Raw genomic sequence first — 24,278 nt, 5'->3', positions numbered from 1 at the left:
CTTACGTTATAACATGTCATATACTGTTAAGTACTTGACAGAAAGAATGGGACCAAAAACTAAAAAGTCTGGCCAAAGTGTCGGGAGTCCCGGCTGATGGCACAAGAGTTCCAACTGATGATAAAGTGTCTCTGAAGTGATTGTGTAAATCACTGGAAACCAAAGACTGATTTATAAAATTAGATTTACCCAAATCTCCAATGCTTGAGATAAGTAACTAATGTGACAGTAACTACTGCAGTGTATAAATTTGGCTTCTTTAGTTACTCTATTTGACACTATCATTAATGTGGAGTGGATTGAAGAAGCACTTTGGACTAGCCTTTGTGGGCAGAGGGCCTGGGGATTTTTATTTATTATTATTATTATTATTATTATTTTGCATGTACCGAAAATATCAGAGAGAAGGAAGCTTTCTGTGGTCAAATGGTAAGATGTTCATGCTGGATAAGTCTCCACCCAGTGTGAGTGTCCATGTTCACTTCTGTTATTGAATGTGTGTTTGATCATTGCTAGTTTCAAGGTACAATTTCAATAAGTTAAAAACATGATTCTCATAAAAACATAGAGTGAATATGTGTCAAAGGTTTATTTCACTCATTAATGAGGGAACCAATAAGATGATAAATTTGGTTCGAAGTTAATTCATATATAATCATGCTGGAACGAGATTGCCAAATTAGACACAAAGCTAGTTAATATCTTATAGGGCAATAAAACTGTAACTTTATAGTTGTCTTTTTTACCACACATAATCCTTTAAATTAGCACACAAAAATCTTCGAGTTAAGAAACATGTAACTTCACAGAGTATGGAGCCTAATCAAAAGTTAATAGTAAGTTAAACAAAGAGAATTACATAATATTTGAGTGGGTCCATTAGATATGCATCCATCCTTTGCCTTATTTCCTAGTTTAGGATAATTTTTCTCAATAATAGAAACGAGTGAGTTTTTCTTTGGGCACTATGCCATTATATTTGGTAGCAGCCACCAGCTGAACTTTTTGCCCCAGAAGGCTGAGTGGATATTCATGTGTTCTCCTAGTGCACTTAGTGAAGCATCTTAAACATCTTATGCCCATGGTTCTCAAACCTGGTGGGGGAATGGTGGGGCACATTAAAATCTCTTGAGGAGCTTCAAAAACTCCAGATACCCAGCCAACACCCCAGACCAATTCAACGAGAATCTCCAAGAACGGGTCACAGGCAGCAGTATACTTTAAAGCTCTTCAGGTGATTCTAAGATAAATCAAGACTGAAACCACTGTACTACTTAGAAGCAATATATGTATGTGTATACATAAGTTTATTTTAAAATTAGGATCATACTAAGGTATATTTATCCTGTTTCTTCTTTTATTATTAATTATACTTTGAAAATTTTCATTAATCATTAAACATTGCTTGGGGCACTTGGATGGCTCAGTCGGTTAAGCATGCAACTCTTCATTTCAGCTCAGGTCATGATCTCACAGTTTATGAGTTCAAGCCCCACATGGGGCTGTGTGCTGACAGCACAGAGCCTGCTTGGGATTCTCTCTCCCCTTTTCTCTCTGCGCCTTCCCTGCTCTCTTTCTCTCTCTCTCAAAAATAATAAATAAAAAACTTAAAATCATTAAACATTGCTCAGATGCCATTTTCTTACTTTTTATTTTTGCAAATTCCATTAAAATTGTTTTAATGTTTATTTTATTTTTAAAGAGACAGAGAGAGCATGAGTGGGGGAGGAGCACAGAGAGAGAGAGAGAGAGAGAGAGAGAGAGAGAGAGAGAGAGAATCCCAAGTAGGCTTCCCACTCAGCCCCACAGATCTCACAATTGTGAGATCATGACCTGAGCCAAAATCAAGGGTCAGACACTTAAGTGACTGAGACACCCAGGTGCCCCTCAAATGCTATTTTAAAAGAATGTATTGTGTTTCATATAAATGTATTATGATTTATCTGGCTATCTCTTATTCCTGGACTTTTAATGCTATGTTTTCTTTTCTCTTTCCCCTTTCTTTTTTTCCCATTATAGGCTAGACTGCCATGAACATATTTATATAAAAACTTTATCTACATCTTGGATTATTTCCTTACAATGGACTTCCGGGATTGGATTTATAGGGCAAAGAAAATAAATATTTTAACTTTTTTGTTTACTTATTTTTGAGAGAGAGAGAGAGAGAGAGAGAGAGAGAGAGAGAGAGAGCACGAGCAGGGGAGGGGCAGAGAGAGAGAGAGAGACACAGAATCTGAAGCATGCTCCGCTCCAGGCTCTGAGCTGTCAGCACGGAGCCCGATGCGGGGCTCGAACTCACAGATAGTGAGATCATGACCTGAGCTGAAGTTGGACGCTTAACTGACTGTGCCATCCAGGTGCCCCTGAAAATAAATGTTTTAAAGACATTTATTTCTACAAAGGCTTATAAATATATACTTTTTAACTGATGATTTCCTCAATTATTTATTTATGAAATATTTGCATATGCCAAGAACAGTTAAAAAATCATTTTTAAAAGTCTCCCTCAAAGGGCATTTTTAAGTTTAATACAGCTAAAAGTTATTTTAGTGTGTATATGGAAAGACTTAAATCCCTAATTTGAGATTTCCCCCAAACAGCTTCTTTTCTCAATGTCATTTGTGGAATAATTCATTCTTTCTCCATTAATGTATGTAACATAAAATATGTAAATTAGTACTCATAACTACAGAGAGCAAACTGAGGGTTACCAGGGTGGGAGGTTGGTGGGGCGATGGTGAAACAGGTGAAGGGGATTAAAAGTACACTTATCGTGAGGAGCACTGAGTAATGTATAGAATTGTTGAATCACTATATTGTACACCTGAAACTAATATAACACTGTATGATAACTATGCTGGAATTAATTTTTAAAAAAAATATAGGCTAGTTAACTGTACTTTGTAATAGTGGATAGACTTACAGATGCACATGAAAAAGACTGAGACTAGTAACAAACGATTTTGAATATATTCTTGTCTCAATTTTAACCATTGCTATTTCTTGGAGTGATCTAGTTGTGGTTTTAACTCTCACTCACTCCCTTACAGAACTCTTAGGTGTTGAAAAACAACTTGAAAGCTCATCCTAAGATGGCTTTAATCTGTCTGCAAGCAGCTTGTAGCTTTGCCAATAACAGACCTGCCTAAATCCATCTGTTCTACTTTAAATATTCTTCCTGTGTAATATTGGCTGTACCTTGCATTATCTCTGAAGAAAGGTTTTTCTATGTAATGTCCCAGACTGACTTATTAACAATTCTGAATTTAGTGAGATCCATTTTTATGTATTTTTGTTTATATTTATTTATTTTTAATATTATTTCTACAGTCAGCATAATATCATTGACCTATGCTTAATAGCCCTATTGAAAATCATTAAATGAAGCCCGAAGTCATCAAAGCCAGATTACACTCAAGAAAACCGAAACATTTTCAATGAATATAGGACACCAATCTTCTCCTCCCTCACCTGCAAGATGCCTCTGTTAGATCAGAGGAAAGGCAGACTTACTTACTAAGTTTTTTAATGAGTTGCATTTCATTAGCTATTGCTCTTTTTTAACTTTGTTGTGTCTGAGAAAACTTTATGGTGCCTCTCCTACTGCCAGGCATTACACAGACCACTAGTGATTGCATATTACAAACAGAAACAGCTGACTTCAGTCAATTTTCACCCATAACCCCGAGAAGACAGAGGAAGGTGTGTGTATGTGAGTATGTGTTGCTGTTCCAGAAACTGGGGAGAGCTTACCCTGATCCATTCACCCTCACCTACCCAGCCTCTGTCTTGGTCAAGAACTTATTTGCTCATTTGAAGGATACACTGCCAGATGGTGGACAAGAATTAAGGGTGTCACCTATGGCCAGGGCCCTTTTAGCGATCAACCTTTGAAGTGCTTTTTGGCACCAGAGTCCATGTTAGACCATCCTGACTTTTGGAAATCTGGCACGTTGGCAGTTGTGTTCATTATACTCACTCAAGGGCCCCCCCTGGACTCTGTAACCTCACAAACTCAAAGAAGCAGACCTTCAGGTCTTTTACCAAAACCAGGCTATGGGCTGCGTCGACACCTTCTAGGGAAGGGATCCCTCCAAGTCTTTTCAAGGACCTTTGGCTAGCAGATGACTGTGCTGCAGAGTCCTAGTGTGCTTCAGCAAACTTTTACCTAAAATGAAGAAACAGAAGCTTCAGACCCCCTATTATGGCTGAGCTGAAGGAGGAGGTGGAGGAAAATTTTCTGAGGTCAAGGAGGCACATAGCAGATTGTATCTCAGAAGTTCCTGAGGCTCTGGGACCTCCCATAGCATGGGAAAAGCCTCAGGGAAGGCAGGCCTAACTCGCCCACACATTGCCTTAAAAACATGATTTTTTTCTTCGGAGGATTCTGAATGGCTGTTTCCCTTACCGCTGTAAGCCCCAAGACGTCCTTTCCTGTTTCCCCTCCAGTACTCAAAGTGTTTACAAAGCAAGCAGCTCAGGATGGGGCCAACTGCTCAAAACAAGCCCTAGATTTATAGGAACTTCCACAAGTTCTCCCAAAGACACTTCTCCACTGGCAGTGAGAGTAAGGCAAAGAGGTAGCCCTAGGCTGTCTTCTTCCAGGAGTCAATCCTGAGCCAAGAATCTGAGTGCAAGAGGTTTACTGGGGAAACTCCAGTAATCCCAACCCACTCTGCTGCCCTGGGAGACCAGGGAGGGGGTGGAGGAAGTCAACCAAGAAAGGGATAGAAGCCAAGCAAGATAATCTCATTCTGCAGGGAGTTCTGATATGTAAAATACACCCTAGAGGACATCCCACCTCAAGGCCAGTGTGTTGGGCTTTTGGACCAGTCAGTTATTGGTGAAAGCCACTCAATGGGACCGGGAGACAAAAACTCCCTGCATTTCTGGAAACCTGTAAGGATGAGGCAATCCTCTATGGGGTTATACACAGGCAATGCTTTGCATGGGGAAAGTCATAAGTTGCCTTTAGCAGCAAAACCTACAGAATCTGAGCAGTGGGCTGGTAGAAAGGATCCAAGGGGATGTCATGGGGGGCTACAGTGTCCACTATAGGAACTATCTGGGGATAGATCTTCCTGCAGCTCTGGGCCAAGCAAGTTCTCAGAACTAGAGAGAAGATGTCTTGCCCAAAACAGGTGGTAAGCCATCTGTGGGCTCTGTGGGAACACGAGGGCACATCCTGCTTATGGAACCTTGCCAGTCAGCAGGGTAGAAGGCCTGGCCAGGTCACCCCGAAACCTGCCTGGCCAGACCCTTTGTAGATGTCAACACCTTTTTTCGAGTCCCAGGGTGTGGGTGATACGTAGATCACAGGACATTTTTGGGTCACTAAACTGCACACACTGCCAGACAACCCCAAATATACCTTTAGAGTTACTACTGAATGATATTCCAAAAGGGAATTGCCCTGCATGTAAAAATTACATTTTCAATCTTCATCACTCTAAGAAGTTCGACAAAAAGTCCTCAGTCTTGCTAAATGTCCACAACCTGTGGATACTCAGCCACTCATCCAAAGGCCCTAATAATAGGGAATGATCACTGAATGCTTAGTGTCTGCCAAGGCCTGTTTAGATCCTTGGATGTGATAACACAGTTTAACAGTCCCAGCAACTCTATGTGAGACAGGTGCCTTGATTGTCTCCATTTTATGGAAAGGAAACCAAGGCACAGAGGGGTTAAGTGGATGGCCTCCAGTTCCACAGCTACTGAATGGCAGAGTTGGGATTTGAAGCTAGAGAGCCTGAATCCAGAGTCTTTGCCACTGATCACTGTGGACATTCAGCCCTGAGTGCTTATGAATAGATTCTGAATGAGATGAAACCAGAATCCCATCAATATTCAGTTTAAGACCCAGTGAGTGAATTCTACTTTAAAAGTTAGATCCCACTTTGACCCTTGTCTACTCTTCTTATAGTTTAATAGGTGAGAAATGAGAGATATGGGTAAAGGGAAGTGATCCCGCAGTTCTTAGTATCCACAGAGCCTCATTCTTAGTCTACGGTTTTTCTATCTGCCATAGTGTCTCATTCAGGGTCTTCAGCTACTTTCTTCCTTGAAAACAATAATTAAGAACTGCTAACATTTACTAGATCCTTTTTTTATATTTTATTATTTTTTATTTTTTAAAAATGTTTATTTTTGAGAGAGAGAGTGCGAGCCAGGGAGGGGTAGAGAGAGAGGGGGACAGAGGATCAGAAGCAGTCTCTGCCATCAGCACGGAGCCTGATGAGGGGCCTGAACTCATGAACCACAAGATCATGACCTGAGCCAAAGTCAGATGCTTAACTGAACAAGACACCCAGGTGCCCCTATTAGGTCCTTAATATCATATACACCAGGTTCTTTACTAAGCACCACATGTGCCATTTTATTTCATCCTAGTTATATGCCTGTGACATAAGAGCACATTATTATCTTGAATTTTTCAGATGGAAAAATCTTAGGCAAGCTTAAATATTTTGCCCAAGGTTACACAATTAGCAAGTAACCAAAACCTAAATCTCTTTTATTATAGAATCAATTGCTTTAATTAGTGTCAAGAAAAATTATCAAAAACTTAGAAATGAAGCAAAAGGACTATAACATCCTTCTATAGCATACAAAAACATTGTCTAATAGACTCATCCAAGGATCATCTAATTTTCTGAGGGAATATGCTTTTGTTTTGCTTACTATTTTTTTTCCTTTCTCTTTCAACTGCTTTATTGGTATATGATTGATGAACAATAAATGTACATATTTAAAGCATAGAATGTGACACATTTTGTCATACGTACTTTGCTATGAAACCATCACCAGGATCAAGGTAATAAATAAATCCATCACTCCCAAAAGTTTTTACTATTTACTCTCAATTAGAGACCAGACTATCAATTTAGATGTTACCTTATAGAAAACTGAGCAAATGACCTTCATTCAGTAGAGATGCAAATGATTTCTTTGGTAGAAAAGATAATCCCAAGTGTTACAGTTTTATTGCCCTATAGGACATTAATCAGTTTCATACTTAGCTGAGAAATTCATATTATTATGCCTTTCTTGACTGTCTATATAAATCTTTGTCCCTCAAATGTTCTGTGAATGAGCTTTTCAGCCTCCTGGTTCACTAATGACATGAGTGAACCCCTGACATATATTCACTGTATGTTGGTAGAAGAGTCATGGTTTAACTCTGGAAATTGTATTTTGTCACTACTGAGTTTGCATATGTGCATCTCAGAATGAGTTGATGTGTCCTCGTCCATAGGCCCTTCCAGACAGCAAATCAGGACACAATTGTTTTATCCACCTAACAATGGTAGAGCTCTAGATGGTTCTAGAAGATCATAGCTGCCATGGTAGAAAGCAAGTCTGTGATTCTCCCTCATTCTTATTTGGTACATACTGGTGGAGTGACCTGGCATACACTGTGTCCAGAGAATTTGTGCCTTGAGTCTCCCTGAGTTCCTGTTCTTTCTCTTCCACCATACTTGAGATTTTTTTCTCCATAGCTATACAAATATCTAAAATTTCCATAAATTTGCTTTCTAGGAGGTGGGTATCATAGACAAACAGGCTTTTCTGGGTCTGTGGTCCAAGCAGCTAGAACCTCGAGGGGATGTGATAAAAATGAAAGATTTCATGAATAACAAAATGTTAAGACAAAAGCCACCAGGAAAGGTTAGCCTGCCTTAATCACAAGTGCAAACATCACTCCCTTCAAATAGATTTATGTGTTGCTTTTCTGAGGTAGTGGTAGGTTTGTTTAACATTTTCCAAGGAATCAGATCTCATGCTTATTAATCATTTGCTCCCTCAGGAGCAAACCTGATGAAAATTGCTTACCTATTTAACTTTGACTGTAACCCTCCAAACCCCTGTCATTTTGTTTGCCAGAATATCACCCCTCCTTATCTGGCCAGCTTCCATCCGGCCTTCAAAATTCAGTAAAAATGGCATCTCCCAGAGGAGGCTGGTAGCCTGGGCCATGGCTCCTCTGGATTCAGGTGTCCTGGCCTGGCAGTTTTCACCTTGTACTACATTGGTCTCTTTATGTTATCTACATCCCCCACCACCCTAGGCAGGTTCTCAAAGAGCACCCTTTTAGTACCAGTGGCTAGTACACAGAAATCATGGAGTAAATAATTTGAGGACAAAAATCATAGCTCATACTTCTTCATAACATTTGTGTTTGACATGATGCTGTGTCTCAAACTTGAGTAGGCACTCATATATATGTTGCTTAATTATTTCCTGCAGCTTTCTGGCACTAATCTTCCTTTGACCATTTTTGAGGCAATATGTTCTCATGTTAATATTAATTAATGTAAACATGTTAATATTTATTAGAGAGTCCAATAAGCAACTTAAGAAATTATACATATGCACACACACACACACATACACACACATACATTCATTCACTGGTACTGAAGGCTTATGAGCAGATGCAAGTGTTAGAGAAACATATGAAGGTTTCTCTTTTGGAGAATTTAGAGACTACTGTTGGCCAGCTGGATGTTATTTTTGTGGGGGCCTGGTTAATACACCCAGAAAATGTATCCCCATGCACCGTTTATCAGTGGGCTCTGGGTCTAAGCGAATGGAAGGTTATCAATATCTCCCAACACTGAAGTCGTGAAGCTGTACTTTACACTCTTCCACTTATTTAGACTTGACCAGCTTCTTTAGAAATGCCCTGGACACCAGAATCAGCTCTATTTCAAAACAGTTTGTGGATTTTGGTTGAAGACTATTTTAGAGGTAAGTAGTTGTCTGAAGAAAATGGGTTCCCTAACTAAAGAAACAGCATTTTTAAACATAAGTATAGAATCAGAGATCTTAAAAAGGTCTTGAAAGTTAAAGTCAGGTTTTTGTTTTTCTTTATGAAGAATGTTGGCTAACTGAGTGCTAGCTAGCATATGGTCCAAGAGTGGCAGCATCCGTCAGCATACCCAGGAAACTTGCTAGAAATACACATTCATGAGCCCCATCCTAGATCTGCTGAATTGGAGTACGAGGGTGCTGCCCCCAAATTTGTTTTAACAATCTCTCCATGTGATCCTGATGGTCATGAGTCTGGGACTTGCAGAATCAGAAGTTTCCAGAAGGCCAGCTGTCCTTGGGAAGCAAAATAATTAGTTCTGCAGGTTCTCCATAAAATCACTGGGAGAGCCTGGAACAACACAGATTCTTGGACTCCAACCTCAGAAATTCTAATCGAGTAGGTTTAGAGTGGGGTTTATGAACTGGCATTTCTACCAAGTCGCATGGTGATTCTGCTGGTCCCCGGACCACACTTTGAGTTGTGAGGACAGACACCCAGAAAGCTATCAGCTCATCCTACGTGGCTACAAAAGCTATACTCCATCTAGCTGGAACATCATGAAAGCTTGGTGACTACAAGGAGGGGTTTTCCTTTTCTTATAAGAAACCTGGCAAAATATTACCAGGCTCTTTGCTATTTAAAAATAGCACATGGGGCGCCTGGGTGGCGCAGTCGGTTGAGCGTCCGACTTCAGCCAGGTCACGATCTTGCGGTCCGTGAGTTCGAGCCCCGCGTCGGGCTCTGGGCTGATGGCTCAGAGCCTGGAGCCTGTTTCCGATTCTCTGTCTCCCTCTCTCTCTGACCCTCCCCCGTTCATGCTCTGTCTCTCCCTGTCCCAAAAATAAATAAACGTTGAAAAAAAAATTTAAAAATAGCACAGAAGTCTTTGGAGCATGTTTCTTTCTGTAGCTTTAAAAGGCAGTGTCTTCATGCATTTTTTTTCCCTTTTAGATCTTTTTGATGAGGACAGTTAAATATCAGCATTATCCATCCCAGGGCTTCCCAGCTAGAGCCCCTCATGAAGGAAATGAATGAATAAAGAAGGAATAACTGCAATCTTTGCATCTCACAGAAATGCCTGACTGTCACAGAGGCTGCATCTAAATCCTGAACCATTTCCTTGAGTGCTACAGCGTCAAGAGAAGAAAAGCCCACTCACTGTTTTCCATGAGAGTAAACTGGACAAAGAAAATAACAGAGTTGACCAGCTATGTGTCCATGACCTACTTACTAAACCTCTCTGAACTTCTGTCTTTCCATCTGTGAAGCAGAATTAACATTACATAACTAAATTCTGCTGTGAGCAGAGCTACTCAGTGTGGTTCGTGGACCAGTAGCATCAGCATCACCTGCGACTCTGTTAGAAACACAGAGGGGCACCTGGGTGGCTCAGTCGTTAAGCGTCCAACTCTGATTTTAGCTCAGATCATGATTTCACAGTCTTGAGATTGAGCCCTTCATTGGGCTCTGTGCTGAGCATGGAGCCTGTTTGGGATTCTCTCTCTCCCTCTCTCTCACTCTCTCTCTAAAATAAAAAAGAAATTAAAAAAAAAAAAACACAAAGAAATGCAGAGTCTCAGGCCCCACTCCAGACCATCTGAATCTTAACATCCAGAGGCGGGGCTCAGCAATTTGTTTCAACAAGCCCTCTAGGGGATTCTGATGCACACTGAAATTTGAGTAACACTGAATACGATGACTGACAGAAGATTCTAATGGTTAAGAATGGCTTAAGGAAGGGCATCTGGGTGGCTCAGTCCGTTAATTGTCTGACTTGGGCTCAGGTCATTATCTCACGACTTGTGGGTTCAAGCCCCACGTTGGGCCCTCTGCTTACAGCTCAGAGTCTGGAGCCTGCTTCAGATTCTGTGTCTCCCTGTCTCTCTGCCCCTCCCATGCTCATGGTCTCTCTCTCTCTCTCTCTCTCTTTCTCTCTCTCTCAAAACTAAACATTAAAAGAAAAAAAGTGGCTTAAGGAGTGTGGCTGCAGTTTTTCAAATGCTGACTCTACTACTAACTTGCTGTGTGATCTCAGGCAAGGTGTTTAGCCTCTCTGAGACTTATTTTCCTCATGACAAAAATCATTGCTACTGTATGGATTAAATGAGGTAACACATGTAAAGGAACAGAAGGCCTGAAATGTAGGGCTCAACAGATAGTATCATTGGATATTTAAGTACAGATAAAAACAAAGCCAGTGTTATACCATATATAATATAGTAATTTATTTATAATTATTGCCTCTGAACCATCAGATCATTGTTGAACATTTTTGTTCTTTTTGTATACTTTTCTTTACACATTTTTTTTCCTGCAATTACTATGAATTACTTTTATAACCAGAAGAAACACTATAAAAATGATTTGTGTTGAAGGAGGGCAAATGTTAACAACTGAAGTAGATGAGGTGTTATGTTTGGCTATGCAATAGTTCATGGGTCCTCATGGGTCTCCCTATACCCATGCCCTTCCATATAGCCAAGCATACCTTGTATTGGCTTTTGAACATACATGGGTGAGTCTGATCATTCCCATGTAATCAATCAGGAAGAACAACTTCTTAGGCCTCATTACCACAGGCATGGGCTTAAGATATCCATAAAACCATCAGGTGAATGAACCAGACTAGCCTAGTGGATCATGAGATAGATCTTCATGAGATAAGTCATCTTACCTAAGGCCATTCTAGACCAACTGGTTCCCAGCTGACCCACCAACAGGCCACAGAGTGAGCTCAACCAAGACTGAAAAAAACTGCTCAACTGAACTCAGCTCATATTGTTGACTTGTAGAATCCTGAGCTAAATAAATGAATGCTGTTTGAAGCTACTACATTTGGGAAGTTGTTACCTGGTGAAAGCTAACTGATATACTGGGTATACCTCAAGAGTTGGCTATAGTGTCATCATCCTGTTCTGCCTTCCATACCCGGCAGCCAAACTTTTCACTCTTTTATGTTAGGAACTTTACAGACAGTTGAACTATCAGTATGAGTAAGCAGCAGGCAGCAAGTAGAGCAGAAATAAAGCATGCTTGGAAGGCACATCGGTAATGGAAGGTGCTGTCTTCACATCCTTTAATAAAAGAAAAAATAGGCCAAGAGGAAAGAAAGAAGCATGACTTAATATAAATTTTTCATATGGCATATCAGGAACAACCAGTAATTCTATTCTTAGTCTTTTCCTCTATTGATGCTGAAATTTATTTTCAGGTTAATGTCTATATTGGTCTAAAAAGGAATACTGAAGTTGTGGGCCAGGACAGGAAGAATGTAGTTGGTAAAATAAAATGCTGTCATTCCATTTCATTTCAGGAGGCTAAAAAAAAAGTCGATGCAGGGCTGAACCCAGATGTCACTGTCAATCTGCCCAAGTGATTGCTGGTGGCACATCTTTACCGATCTGCTGATAGCCATCAATTAATGAGTCATCAGGCACAGTAATCTGGGCAGAAGCACGGTGTTCTCTGCAGCTTTAGGGAGTAAGAAAGTCCTTGCCTTAGCTGTTGAGACATTGCCTATGCTTTTCTACCTTTTGGGTCATATAGATTTTAATTAGATGAATTACTCCATCTTGAGTGCCTAGAAGCACCATAGATGACACACCATTAACTTGCTGTGTCTAACCTCTTTGTGTGTGCGAATCCTTACAACCTTATTATCATCACCCCTATTTTAGACACAAAGAAATGAGGAACAGAAAGAATAAAGAGCTTTCCCCTAGGTCTTAGGCCAGAGCACCTGCCATTAACCAGATCGGGACCAGAGGCCAGCACAGTGCATGGACGTGACAGATGCTCAATAAATAACCGTGTCTGACTTACCCTATAAGCCCTAATAGGGACGTTGCACCTGGGGGGGGGGGGGCTGCTGAGTGCCCTTGGGGAATAAATATTAGTGATGAGTATTGATTTATTCTCCTCTTCTACCTGTGTATTTCCACTTGAAGGGCCACTCTCAGCACATCTATTCTTTCTGGAAATTCAGTTCAAAGAATTGAAATTCTTTAGAGCTCAAACAGTGGCAATTGGGTAGGAAGGTTAGTAGATTTGTCTGGAAAGTGACTTATCCCACCAAGCAAGCAGTTTGCACTCAGGTTCTATGTGTGGATGATGACAGAAGTACCTTCTTCACACACCCATCACTGTCAGGGTAGCTTTGCCTCTTTTCTCTCTTCTCTGTAAGAGGTGTTAGCCAAACATCAACACTTGCATCAACTCTGTAAGATGGGTTAGCCAAGCATCAACTCCTAGGTTCAGCATCTTTCAGTCTTTATTGATAAGAATCTTGCAAGTGTAATTTGCTCTCCTTCTCAATAAGTAGGTCAGCCCCTTTTATCTCTTTCCTTCCATCTTCTACTCCCACCTCACATACCCATACAGACGTGCACAGAACATGTACGCCCACCATTGTTTCTTTTGTTCCAAACCAGAAAAATTCAATGTGATACTGTTCTTTGAAATACAATGACTCAGAATCGGTTCAGAATCAGTAGGTCCCCAGCAAAACCACCAGAATTGAGTTTTTCCAGCAGGCTTCAGACAGAAGTGGAATCAACATATTCAAGCATAAAGTGAATTCCAGTGAGCTCCACTAAATAACACCAGTGCTTGAGAACACTCTTTACCTGGGCTGAAAGACATGTTACTTTGAAGTCTCAGATGGCAGCAAAAGTATGTTAAAAATTTAATTATGATGTAAATGAACATACTTTTATTTCCTGCCGATTTTGGAAGCAGAAAGTCTATTTTATATGGGGACACGATGGGACAAAGGAAGTGACATAGCTTGTGATTTGCATATGCTCCTGAGGTTTCAAATCTAGATGCAGCTTCAAATACAGAAATAATAAGAAAGTCACAGTATCTTATCATGAGTCTATGTAATTATAAATCCACTTCAAAACACATATTGAGCATTTACTGTGTGGGAATTTTTAGTGTGTGGATGTGTAAAAGACAGATAAGATAGCATTCCCTTCACCAAGTTTGTAGTTGCATTCGGGTGCAAGAATATGGATGTGGGGACACCCCCAGGGTGAAGACCTAAATGCAACACTCTGAAACCCAGGGAACCAGTGTTTTTTTATAGTCTCACAGATTCACACGAATAATAATTTTCCCAAAACACATTTTGATAGCTAATCTAAGTTCTCACAATCAGGAATTTCCTTTGCATTACCAAACTCCTGACATAAAAATGAAGGAGGGCAGATTGAATTTTGTACGTGTGGAAGACAAGCATGAGGATGTGTATTGAATGGTCCAGATTCTTTTATGCCAAACATCAGTTCCAGTTATTGAAAGAGATGCCCTACGCTCTCTAAGTCCCTAATATCAAAGACATGCCAAATTTTCCCAAGTGCACATTAAAGAATTGAGAAAGCAAGTGAGAAAATGAGAGAGAGGAGACTTCTCAGGGAAAGAATACCTAACATCAGCTGCCTTTTGGGGGGGAACCAGAATGCTCCTTAATCTTTCCAAACACCCCTGCTCTCCTTCCTCTACCCCACCCACCCCACACTTGCCTGGTATATGATGACCTAAGATTTCATGGATATTTACTCTGACTGGGCTCCCTCCCTCACCAGGCCAAGCCCCCCTTTAAATAGTCTCACAACACACAACGCTACTTATTTGTATCATTTGGTGTAGTGTAGCGGTTACCAACATGGACTTGAGAGTGAGGCTGCCTCAGTGCAAATGGCTATGCCACTCACTAGCCATGTGCCTAAGTTAGCCACGCTCCTTAACCTCACTGTACCTCAGTTTCCTTATCAGTAAAATGGGGATAATAGTAGGTGTCACCTCCTAGGCTTTTTATGAAGACTAAATGAGTGAATATTCATGAAGATGATCAGAACAGTGCCTGGCATATGGTAAATGCTAAATAAGTGTTCATTTAATAAGTAAACTTTGTGGAATGAGTTGTTTAATATGTCCTCAAATGTAAGTTCCAACTTATTGGTTTGTGTCACTGAGGTATACTACATACCTGTACACAAGGTGGAAGGAGGGAAGGCATTACTAGTATTATTACCACTATTGGTAGTTAACAGTATTGGCAGGTTTGCTCTATGCCCAGCAGGACAGTCACAACTTTAAATTCATTATGTAACTAATCTTTTCAATAACTCTTAGAAATAGATACTCTATTGACACCCATTTGTCAGATGAGGAAACTGAGGCAGGGGACTAACAACCTGCCCGAGGTAATACAGCCAGGGAGTGCTGGTTCATTCCCAGTGGGCTGGAGGAACATGGCAAGTCCTGGACCATCTTGAGAAAGCTTGCACTGTAGTGACTGGGAACAAAGCAAAGAAATTAGGACAGTATGGTGGCCATGAAAATGTGCCCTTCAGATTTCTGCCTGCAGGTAGGGCTTGATTACCAATTCCCTTCATACACATACACACACATCTTGATGGTGGGCTAGACTCAGTGTCACGTTTCCAAAGATTAGAGTCTCACCCAAAGATGAGAAGGGAAAAATAGTAACTTCACAGTGGTGTCACCTGGCAAACACTACCTTGGGTGAATAGTCAAGTGTAACATCACCAGTGAGGTCATAGGGATTTGCTATACATCCTGACATGAGGTGATGAGTAGGGCACTTCGCTTTTGCCATGTTCTTTCTCAAAACCCATAACCCCCGTCTAATGATGAGAACAACAGACAAACCCAGATTGGGTACCTGGCCAATGCTCCTCAAGATTATCAAGGTCACAAAAAACAAAGAAAGAAGGAAAACTGTCACAGAAAGGAGACAGGGGAGACACAACTAAATGCAATGTGGTCCCTGGATTGGACCGTGGAATAGAAAGAGAACATTAATAGAAAATCTGGTGGGATCCACATACAATTTGGAGTTTAATAGTAATGGACTAAGGTCAATTTCCTAGTTGTGACAAATGTACCACAATAATGTAAGATGATAACCATGGGGGAGATTGGATGAGGGGTATAGATTCTGTGGGGGGAGACGTATGCTATCCTCACAACTTTTCTGCAAATCTAAAATTATTCCAAAATAAAAAGTTTATTTAAAAACACCCCCAGGAATTGTCATTACATTGGTTTAAGATATGGCCTGGGCTTTGGAATTTTTATAAGACCCTAGGCAATTCTGATGTGCAGAGAGGTTTTGGAAACCACTGATCTACATTCTTTTTTTTTAATTTTATTTTATTTTTAATGTTTACTTATTTTTGAGAGACAGAGCACAAGCGGGGGAATGGCAGAGAGAGAGGGAGACACAGAATCCGAAGCAGGCTCCAGGCTCTGAGCTGTCAGCACAGAGACCAATGTGGGGCTCGAATTCATGAGCCATGAGATCATGACCTGAGCTGAAGTCTGATGCTTAACGGACTGACCCACCCAGGTATCCCCCACTGATCTACATTCTCAAGAGCTACACAGTTGAGCAGTAAAGCCAGTTTTTAAGTAAAGTCACAAGGGACAGCTGTGTTAAGATGGTCCTACTCCTGACCTACTGGTTCCTTCTCTGCTATCACAGTGCAGTGGTTCTTCCTAGAACCATACTCCTTGAGAATAGGCCACATATACTCTCATATTTACTCTCAGAAACACATTTAGATCTCTCTGGTGGGAGACTCTAAGGTACTGGTTAGGACCTAATCCTAATCTTCTTTTAGGTTAGCAAAAACGGATATTCAGATATAGCCTTTGTAGAACCACAGTAAAATGGAGTTACTTATGTCAAGGACAAAATGGATATGGTTAACAGGTGCATTAAGGAAACATAACCTACCCTTATAGGAATTTACAATTCTTCTCCGAAATCAGCAGAGGACCCAGCCAATCCCCAAAACTCCAAGTCTATCCATGCCATCTCTGGACTCATTGTTTCCCTGACTCAGCTACCCCAATCCAGACAAGAAAGAAGACCACTATGCAACCAATCAGCTGAAAAAACTAAATAACTTCTGTATTTATCCTACAAAAACCCCTTAGTCTGTGAGCAACTTGGAACTCACTGTGCCCACAGCCTTGGTTTTCCTGGTTTGCAAATCAGAAGCCTTGCAATACACTCATCTCTCTACTTTGTTTTATTTAGTATGCAGTTTGGTTTTTGACACCTTCCAGCATGCACTGAATTTATTCCTGAGAAGCTGGGTGAATAGAACACCAGTAAATCAATTCCTATTTTAAGTGCATAGTGGGAGCTGACTGCTTAAAGGTTTTTTGACGAGAACCTGTGGGCAATGGGAGCTTCCTCTTATAACAGACCTCCCATGGTAGCTCATTTAATTTATTTTAAAAATTGGGGGACTAGTGTTTTCTTGCAGCAGAGTGCTTTATAGCCTGGTCATGCCCCTCCTCAGCCAAGAAAGTCATGGCTACTGTAATGGATGCTGGAGGTGCCCTGTCCAGATCCTTGTTACTCTTTCCTGGCAGGTGCACTGGTTCCCCAGATGCACAAACACATCAGCTTTGCTCTCGTCTCAGGGCTTTGCGCCAACCTTCTGAAATACTCTCCCCACCATGATGGGTCCCTTCTCATCTGCAGCTTAACTCCCATCTCCTAAGAGGGGTCCCCCCCTACCTCAGTCTCATGTTATCCCCACAACCCACTCCAACCTCCTGCTTAGCCTCTGGCCCCATCTGATACTGCAGCGTCTATCTGTTTGTTCACTGTTTGTCTCCTCCCACTAAAATGGTATTTCCACGAGAGGAGTTCTTGCCTGACGTTCACCCCTGTTTTCCCAGTACCTATAGCAGCATGAGGTGTGTAATAGATGCTCGATAAATATGTGGTGAATGCCAGGAGGAGGCAGGGAGAATTGATGCTATGGGCTCTAACTCTGAGTGATGAGGATCCACAGGGTTCAACCCACCCAATGCCCTCTGAGGCCCAGGAGGCAGTTCCAGGCTACCTGTAGGTCACTGAATGAAGAGACCACCCTTGTCCTGATTGTACCTCCTCTGCCAGCCTGCCCCTTGAGGTCCATCTCGATCCCTGTCTTTCTGGCCAAGGCCCCCACTGCTCTTTCTGGCTCAAAGCAGTCTGGCTTTGGCAGGGTTCAGTATGCTAAGGGCCCCACAGCCACACTGACCTCCCATGAGCGGGGTGGAAGAACTCTTGAGTGGCTCTGTGGAAGTTCAGCGAGGCTGCACGACATCCCTATTACCCCCAGCAGCTACTTACCAGAGGCATTTTCGTAGCTCATGCCAGGAACCTCCCCTCCCCAAAACCTGCAGTGATTGCTGGCCCCACAGAGTGATCGGAGCCATTGGCATCACTCTGCAGGACGCTAACAGCAAACACTGAAAGTCAAATCCTCTAGGGCCCCCTGCCTGCTCTTCCAGGACTCCGTAAGCCTCATCTCTTCTGGAACGATGATTGTGGATTGAGGCAATCAATGTCAGGAAAACGCACGCAGGCCCCAACACAGGCCAGCAGGCAGGTCTGCAAATATCAAAACTACCCAGTTCAGAACGAGGCCTGGCCGCTGAGAAACGGCCATTTGGGAGGCCCCTGACCATGTGACGTGGATCCAGGTGCTCTCTAGAGTAGAAGTATGTGGATGGTTGAAGGAAGAATTGGGCATTCCCTAGTGTGGGAGGCAGAATTCTGAGATGACTGTCACAATTCCCATGCCTGGCACACAGGCTCAGTGTGGAATCTCCTCCCACTGAGTGTGGGTGGCATCTGTGAATATGACAAGATGTCACTCTGTAATTAGGTTATATTATATGGAAAAGGTAAAGGGATTCTACATGTGTGATTAAGGTCCCCAAACTGTTGACTTTGAGACTATTGAAAGGGAGATTATCTGAGCATGGGCCTGGCCTGATCAGGTGAAAGCCCTGAAAAGAAGGTGCTGGTCCCTCCCAAAAACATTCTGCTGCCGGCCTTGAAGAAGTAAACTGCAACGTTGTGAGAGGGCCTGTCAGGGGCAGTGCGGTAAGGAACTGAGGAAGGTTCCTGTCTGAGAGCCCTCAGGTAGCTGGGCTCTCAGCCCTAGGACGCAAGAAACTGAATTCTGCCAACAACCTGAATGAGCTTGGAAGGGGACCTCAGGCTCCAGATAAGAATGCAGCCAGAGGGTATTATGCTAAGCGAAATTAGTCAGTCAGAGAAAGACAAATATCATATGACTTCACTCATGTGAGGACTTTAAGACACAGAACAGATGAACATAAGGGAAGGGAAGGGAAGGAAAAATAATATAAAAACAGGGAGGGGGACAAAACAGAAGAGACTCTTAAATATGAAGGACAAACAGAGGGTTACTGGAGGGGATGTGGGAGGGGGGATGGGCTAAATGGGTAGGGGCACTAAGGAATCTACTCCTGAAATCACTGTGGCACTATATGCTAACTAATTTAAAAAATTAAATTAAAAAATTAATAATAATAATAATAATAATAAAGACTTGTAAATAAATAAATAAAAGAATGCAGCCCCAGTAGCTTGTAAGAACCTGAGCAGAGAGCTCTGCCACGTCATGCCCAGACTGATGACCCATGGAAACTGTGAGATAATAAATGTGTGCTGTTGCAGCCTCTGGTTTTGCAGTAATAGTGTTAACACAGCAATAAATAAGAAATGCATCTGGGTTCTAGAAAGGCCTTGGTGCATTCCCGGTGCTGCCTCCTGAAATCAGAGGGCTTCTACCTGCTCCAGTCTCCCTCTGCTCCTCCACTTAGGGAAGCCTCATGGGTATTGTGGTGTAGCGTGGGGACTCTACTTAACAAGGGTTAATTTAACAAAGTCACAACAGTATCTTTACTTATGAGTGAGAGTTTGGGGTTGGATGCTTCCCAACATTTCTTCCATCTTGAGCTCCCCTGATGCTATGATGTAACCTACACACAGTTAGCACAGCACACTGCGGGGTTCCAAAGTGCCTCGAGAGGTAGGATCCAAGATGGGGTTCAAAACTAGGTCTTGAGTGACCAAAGGCCCCTACTCTTCCTTCTCTGCTAAAACACTTTGGATTTTGTCATTTACATGGTCTAGTTGGAACCCTTGGTATAACATTTGCACTCAGTGATCTACAACATGCCATTTTCCATCACAGGCCTCAGCCCTGTTGTTTCACTTCTCACATTTCCAACTTGACTGTCTGGAAAGGTGGAGAGAACAGGCCACTCACCAATACTGGCTCTGAAGCACCAGACGTGGTATTGGCACTGGTGCTCTACTGACACTGTTTTTCAAAATGATGGGATGTGTTCACGAAGCCAGACATATTATCCTGAAAATGGTGCTGTGCAGTGTTGTTCTGCACCCCACCTGCCCCCCTTTATATTTCTTTGCCACCTGGAAGCTGCAGCTCTGTGTTTACCGCAGGGTGTCCTCCAGAGACTGTGAGAGATGATGCCTTCCTCCCACCCCCCGCTGGCAAGCTGGAATTAATTATTCCCTCTCCTGGTCCTCACCTCACGCCATTTTATTTTTAAAATATTAACAACAGTAAATTGGGACTTGCATTTTTGCTCAAAAACAAACCATTCGGTGCCTGTTTGCTTGGGGCCTACGGGTGAAATTAGCCCTAAAGTCACAAGATGTCACGAAGAGAGGGTTCTCTGATCCCTTCGGCAGGATACCAGAAGCAGCAAAACCTGCCAAAGTGCTTGATGGATGCTGGTTGGAGGAGGACAGATCATGAGTGGGTGTGGGTTGGGTGTTTAAGGACCTAGAGAGTCAAAGATGTGATGGGTTGGAGAAAGAAGTCATCGTTCCCAGGGTCAGGGGGCCTGGAGGATGGGAGGGACAGCCCACTGCCCTGAGAGAGGATTTGGAACACCAAAGAGGCAGGGGTTAATTCCCTGAAGCCAGCTTGTGAACAAGATATAAAAGAACAGGACAAAGAGGGGAGAGGGGAAGGATTCTGGAAAATGGTGGTACAGGGGCCGGGCGTGGTTGAGCCTTCTCTCAAATCAGCAGAATGGTCTCCTGACCTGACTGGGTGGGGGATATACTGGATAGAGCTGAGACCTGAAGATGGACCAGGATGGGAATCTCAGTTCTGCCGTTTCTCAGTCTCTGAGGGACTTAAGGTAATTTATTTAACCTCACTGCAACTCAGATTTCTCATCTGTAAAATGAAACTAATAATACCTCCTCGCAGGTTGTCATGGGAATCAAATGAGATGATGTATGCAAAAACCTTAGTTTACTGTGTAGCACATTGATGCCAAATAAATGGTACCCAGCAGGAGCCCAATGAATAGGTGTTGAACAAACACAGGACTAAACCATTAATACGCCAAAGCTGCAGACAGGTATTGTGAAGCTTGGGGTGTCTGGAGATGACAGTCTGCAAAATTGGAGGAGCCATTCTTAATGCTCCACCTGTATCTCCTTGGCACCCACCTTTCCTGTACATCCTAAGGTTCTGTACTCAAGCTATGACTCACTGCCAGGGGGATTTCTCTAGTCTCTGGAGTAGGCTTGGTCTTCCACAGGGCTGGATGCAAGTTTATACCCCTGGGAATGGCCCTTAGCCACTGAAGGCTGGGAGCTGGTTCGCAAATACTCCAGATTCCTTGCCCTTCAAACGAAGCAATTCAGGCCTGAGCTCCAACAGCTGGTAATCTGCTCACTAATGCTCCTTGCATTGGCTTCCTCCTCATTCTTCCTCCTCATCCCTGCTCACCTACCTGTGATCCCTAGGATCACCACCCAAGTAAAATATGTGCACTCACATCCTTCCTCACCTTCTGCTTCTGGGAGGACCCAACCTAAGATAGCATTCTGACTGAAGAATTTAGAAACCTTTAAATTTTTTTTTTTGGCAGGGGAGGGAGCTCAGTAAGGAAGCTGGTGCAGGATCTGAAAGAGTGAACAGTTCTGCTCCATGTCTGATCCTCAGGAGTCTGCCATCTGAGAAAAGGACTGAGAGCAGGACTCAGAATGCTCTTTGAAGTGCCGGACTAGACAGCTGGGTGAGTCAGACATCCCCTGCTCATCTATGGAATGACTAAGACAAGGCTCTGGTGGGGCCTGCTGTGAGGCACCAAGGCAGGTGCCTGGCTTCTTTTCCATGACGCAGCAGCACAGTTGAAAATCCTTCAGGGTTTTTTCCACTGCCTCCTCCCTTGGGTTCCCATTTCCAAATCTCTCATTGGGTAGAGGGCTGGCTGAGAATTGTTTCTACCATTATGGAGAGCTCTTGCAATTAGAGAAGAAAGTGGAGTTTGCTTAAATAGGGGAGGGTTTCTGGAAAGAAAAAGAAAAAAACTTCAAATACAACTGCCCTCGCCAAGGCAAGCCCAGGAGAAATTTCAGATAAAGAAATGTCATCGCAAAACAACAAAAAGGTGATGTGTTTTTTCCAGTTTGATTTCAGATCCTCAATGTTTAGAGAACATTTTCCTTTTGACTACCCCCTGAACTTACCAGACATCTGGGTCTGTGATTGTTTAGTTAACTTGGAGAGATGCAGCGAGAGGTTTCCAAAACTTAACCCCAAGGGCTCTAACTTTGGCAGGGTAATAATAATCTATGCCTAAGTTCCCTGGTTTATGGAATGTAGTGGAAGTTATGTAGCTCCAGGATGGACAGGGAGAGCCTAGTACCCAGCCTGTGACAGATGGAAGAGCTTTCTCTGACTCAGGCTCCCAAGTTTGGTGGGGGCTGTGGTAGACAATTTTGCAAAAATGGTTGTAATAATTCCTCTCTCAATATCCATAATTTTGGGTGGCCCCCACCCATACTGACTCTGTACTTAGCCATGAGACTTACTTTGGCCAATGGGACAATAGCAAATGTGGCCTAAACAGACTTGAAAAGTGCTCACACATTGGTGCTCGTCCTTTCTCGCTGTTTTTGGATGATGAAAGATAAGTGGTCTAGTCACCCATCACCCTAATCAGCAGCCATTACCAACCACCATTCATGGAAGTGAGGACGTTACAGACCAACAAGACCCCAATCTATCAGCTGACTGAAGAACCACCTAATTAACCCAAAGGCCCATGAGCAATAAGAAATTGCTGTTTCAGGCCACTAAGTTTTGGGGTAATTTGTTACATAACAAGAAACAACTTCTTCAGAGAACCCCAGATAACACTTGTGCCCACATGACATGTAGATCTACCCTTCCTTTCTCTCCACTGGCTTCCTCCCACCCCCACACTAGGAGGGCTAAAGAGGGGCCTGAGCCTGATGCAGCACCAGTAGAAATACCAGATGTTTTCATATCACTGCACAATTGTTACATCTTTCTCAAAATATGTATTCTCATCACCACTTTTAAATTGTGGTCATTATTAGACTCACCACCAAATACTGCTATTTAATGGTATAATTTTTAGAAGACTATATATGACTATATCACAAATTTTAAAAATATTTTCGTAACTGTATTTCAATACAATTTGTTTCATATGAAATCTTATGTATTTTATTTTATACATTAAAAAATGTCACTCTGCAAAGGGATTCATAGGCATTGCCAGACTGTCAGCAGGGTCGGTGAGAAAAACAAAAAGCTAATTCTATCCAGATGAAAAAAAAATTGGTTGGTCTTATTTATGTGCAATTTATTTGCCCAACCTTGTCTCTCAAAATATTGACATAAATTATGAAGACATCTGAAGGGAAAAACTATGGCAAAATAACCCAAGAAACTTCTACCTGTGGTTGATTGTGGCACAGTACAGAACCACAAGAATGCCATAACTTTGGTATGCAGCAGATGCAAACTCAAATATCTACGGGGGTTGGGAAGATAATAAAACTATGTGGATTGAACTAGGTATATAAAGACATGTAGTGTTAGGCTCTATGGCAAATTGGAGAGGAAATACCCTGCTTTAAGGCATTCATGTTTAAGATATCTGCAAATCCAGTACTGGCCAAATAAAGTAAGTTTCTGGATAGTAGTAAGCCTAGGGGCCATTAGTTTGCCATCCACAAATTAAGAGCAGAACTAGACATCCTTGAGCTGGGTCTGCCTTTGACTAATTTGACTGCCTTTTCCAGGGCAGGCAAATTCTTAGGCTCCAGTTTTTACATCTGAAAAATGGTTGCTGTTTTTTTTTTTTTTTTTCTTTTACCATCTTTCCTTCCAGAGCTGCCATGAAGTTTTAAAAATTAGGTCATAGTGAACTGAGGGTTACTGGAGGGGTTGTGTGGGGGTGGGGGGGGGGACAGGCTAAATGGGTAAGGGGCACTAAGGAATCTACTCCTGAAATCATTGTTGCACTATATGCTAACTAATTTGGATGTAAATTTTAAAAAATAAAAAATAAAATTAAAAAAATTAGGTCATAGTGGGGGGAACAATTTGAAAAAAAGAAACAAGTGTCATGAAACACTTAAAAGGTTGAATTAATACAACTATTTGGTAAGTGACCTGATAAAGTATGCTTGTGTATATAGGACACATAATATGGCTTATTATGTCTGCTAAGAAACTGGTGCTTCCCCCAATCAAATTGTGTGGTCCCAGTATATAAGTCATACGCTTCCATAACACTCCACATT

At 42.1% G+C, this 24,278-nt stretch overlaps 1 protein-coding gene across 5 annotated transcripts in view; it reads right to left on the bottom strand.

Annotated features, from left to right (window-relative positions):
* Positions 1-24,278, bottom strand: part of SNAP25 (synaptosome associated protein 25) — an 85,490-nt gene that overhangs the window by 47,668 nt on the left and 13,544 nt on the right. Inside the window, exon 1 of one of the 5 annotated variants that reach the window (XM_040447699.1) lies at positions 4,033-4,128. The exons of the other annotated variants lie outside the window; for them this stretch is intronic. The gene's annotated coding sequence lies outside the window, so the exon portion shown is untranslated. Of the gene's footprint in view, positions 1-4,032; positions 4,129-24,278 lie in introns of those variants that run through there. 5 annotated transcript variants of the gene reach the window in all.

This window comes from Herpailurus yagouaroundi, unplaced genomic scaffold, assembly GCF_014898765.1.
Source record: "Herpailurus yagouaroundi ecotype Mexico unplaced genomic scaffold, PumYag 196, whole genome shotgun sequence".
In the NCBI taxonomy this organism is placed as follows: domain Eukaryota; kingdom Metazoa; phylum Chordata; class Mammalia; order Carnivora; family Felidae; genus Herpailurus; species Herpailurus yagouaroundi.
Note: the sequence above shows the minus strand (reverse complement) of the source record. Positions and strands in the feature narration are given on the sequence as shown.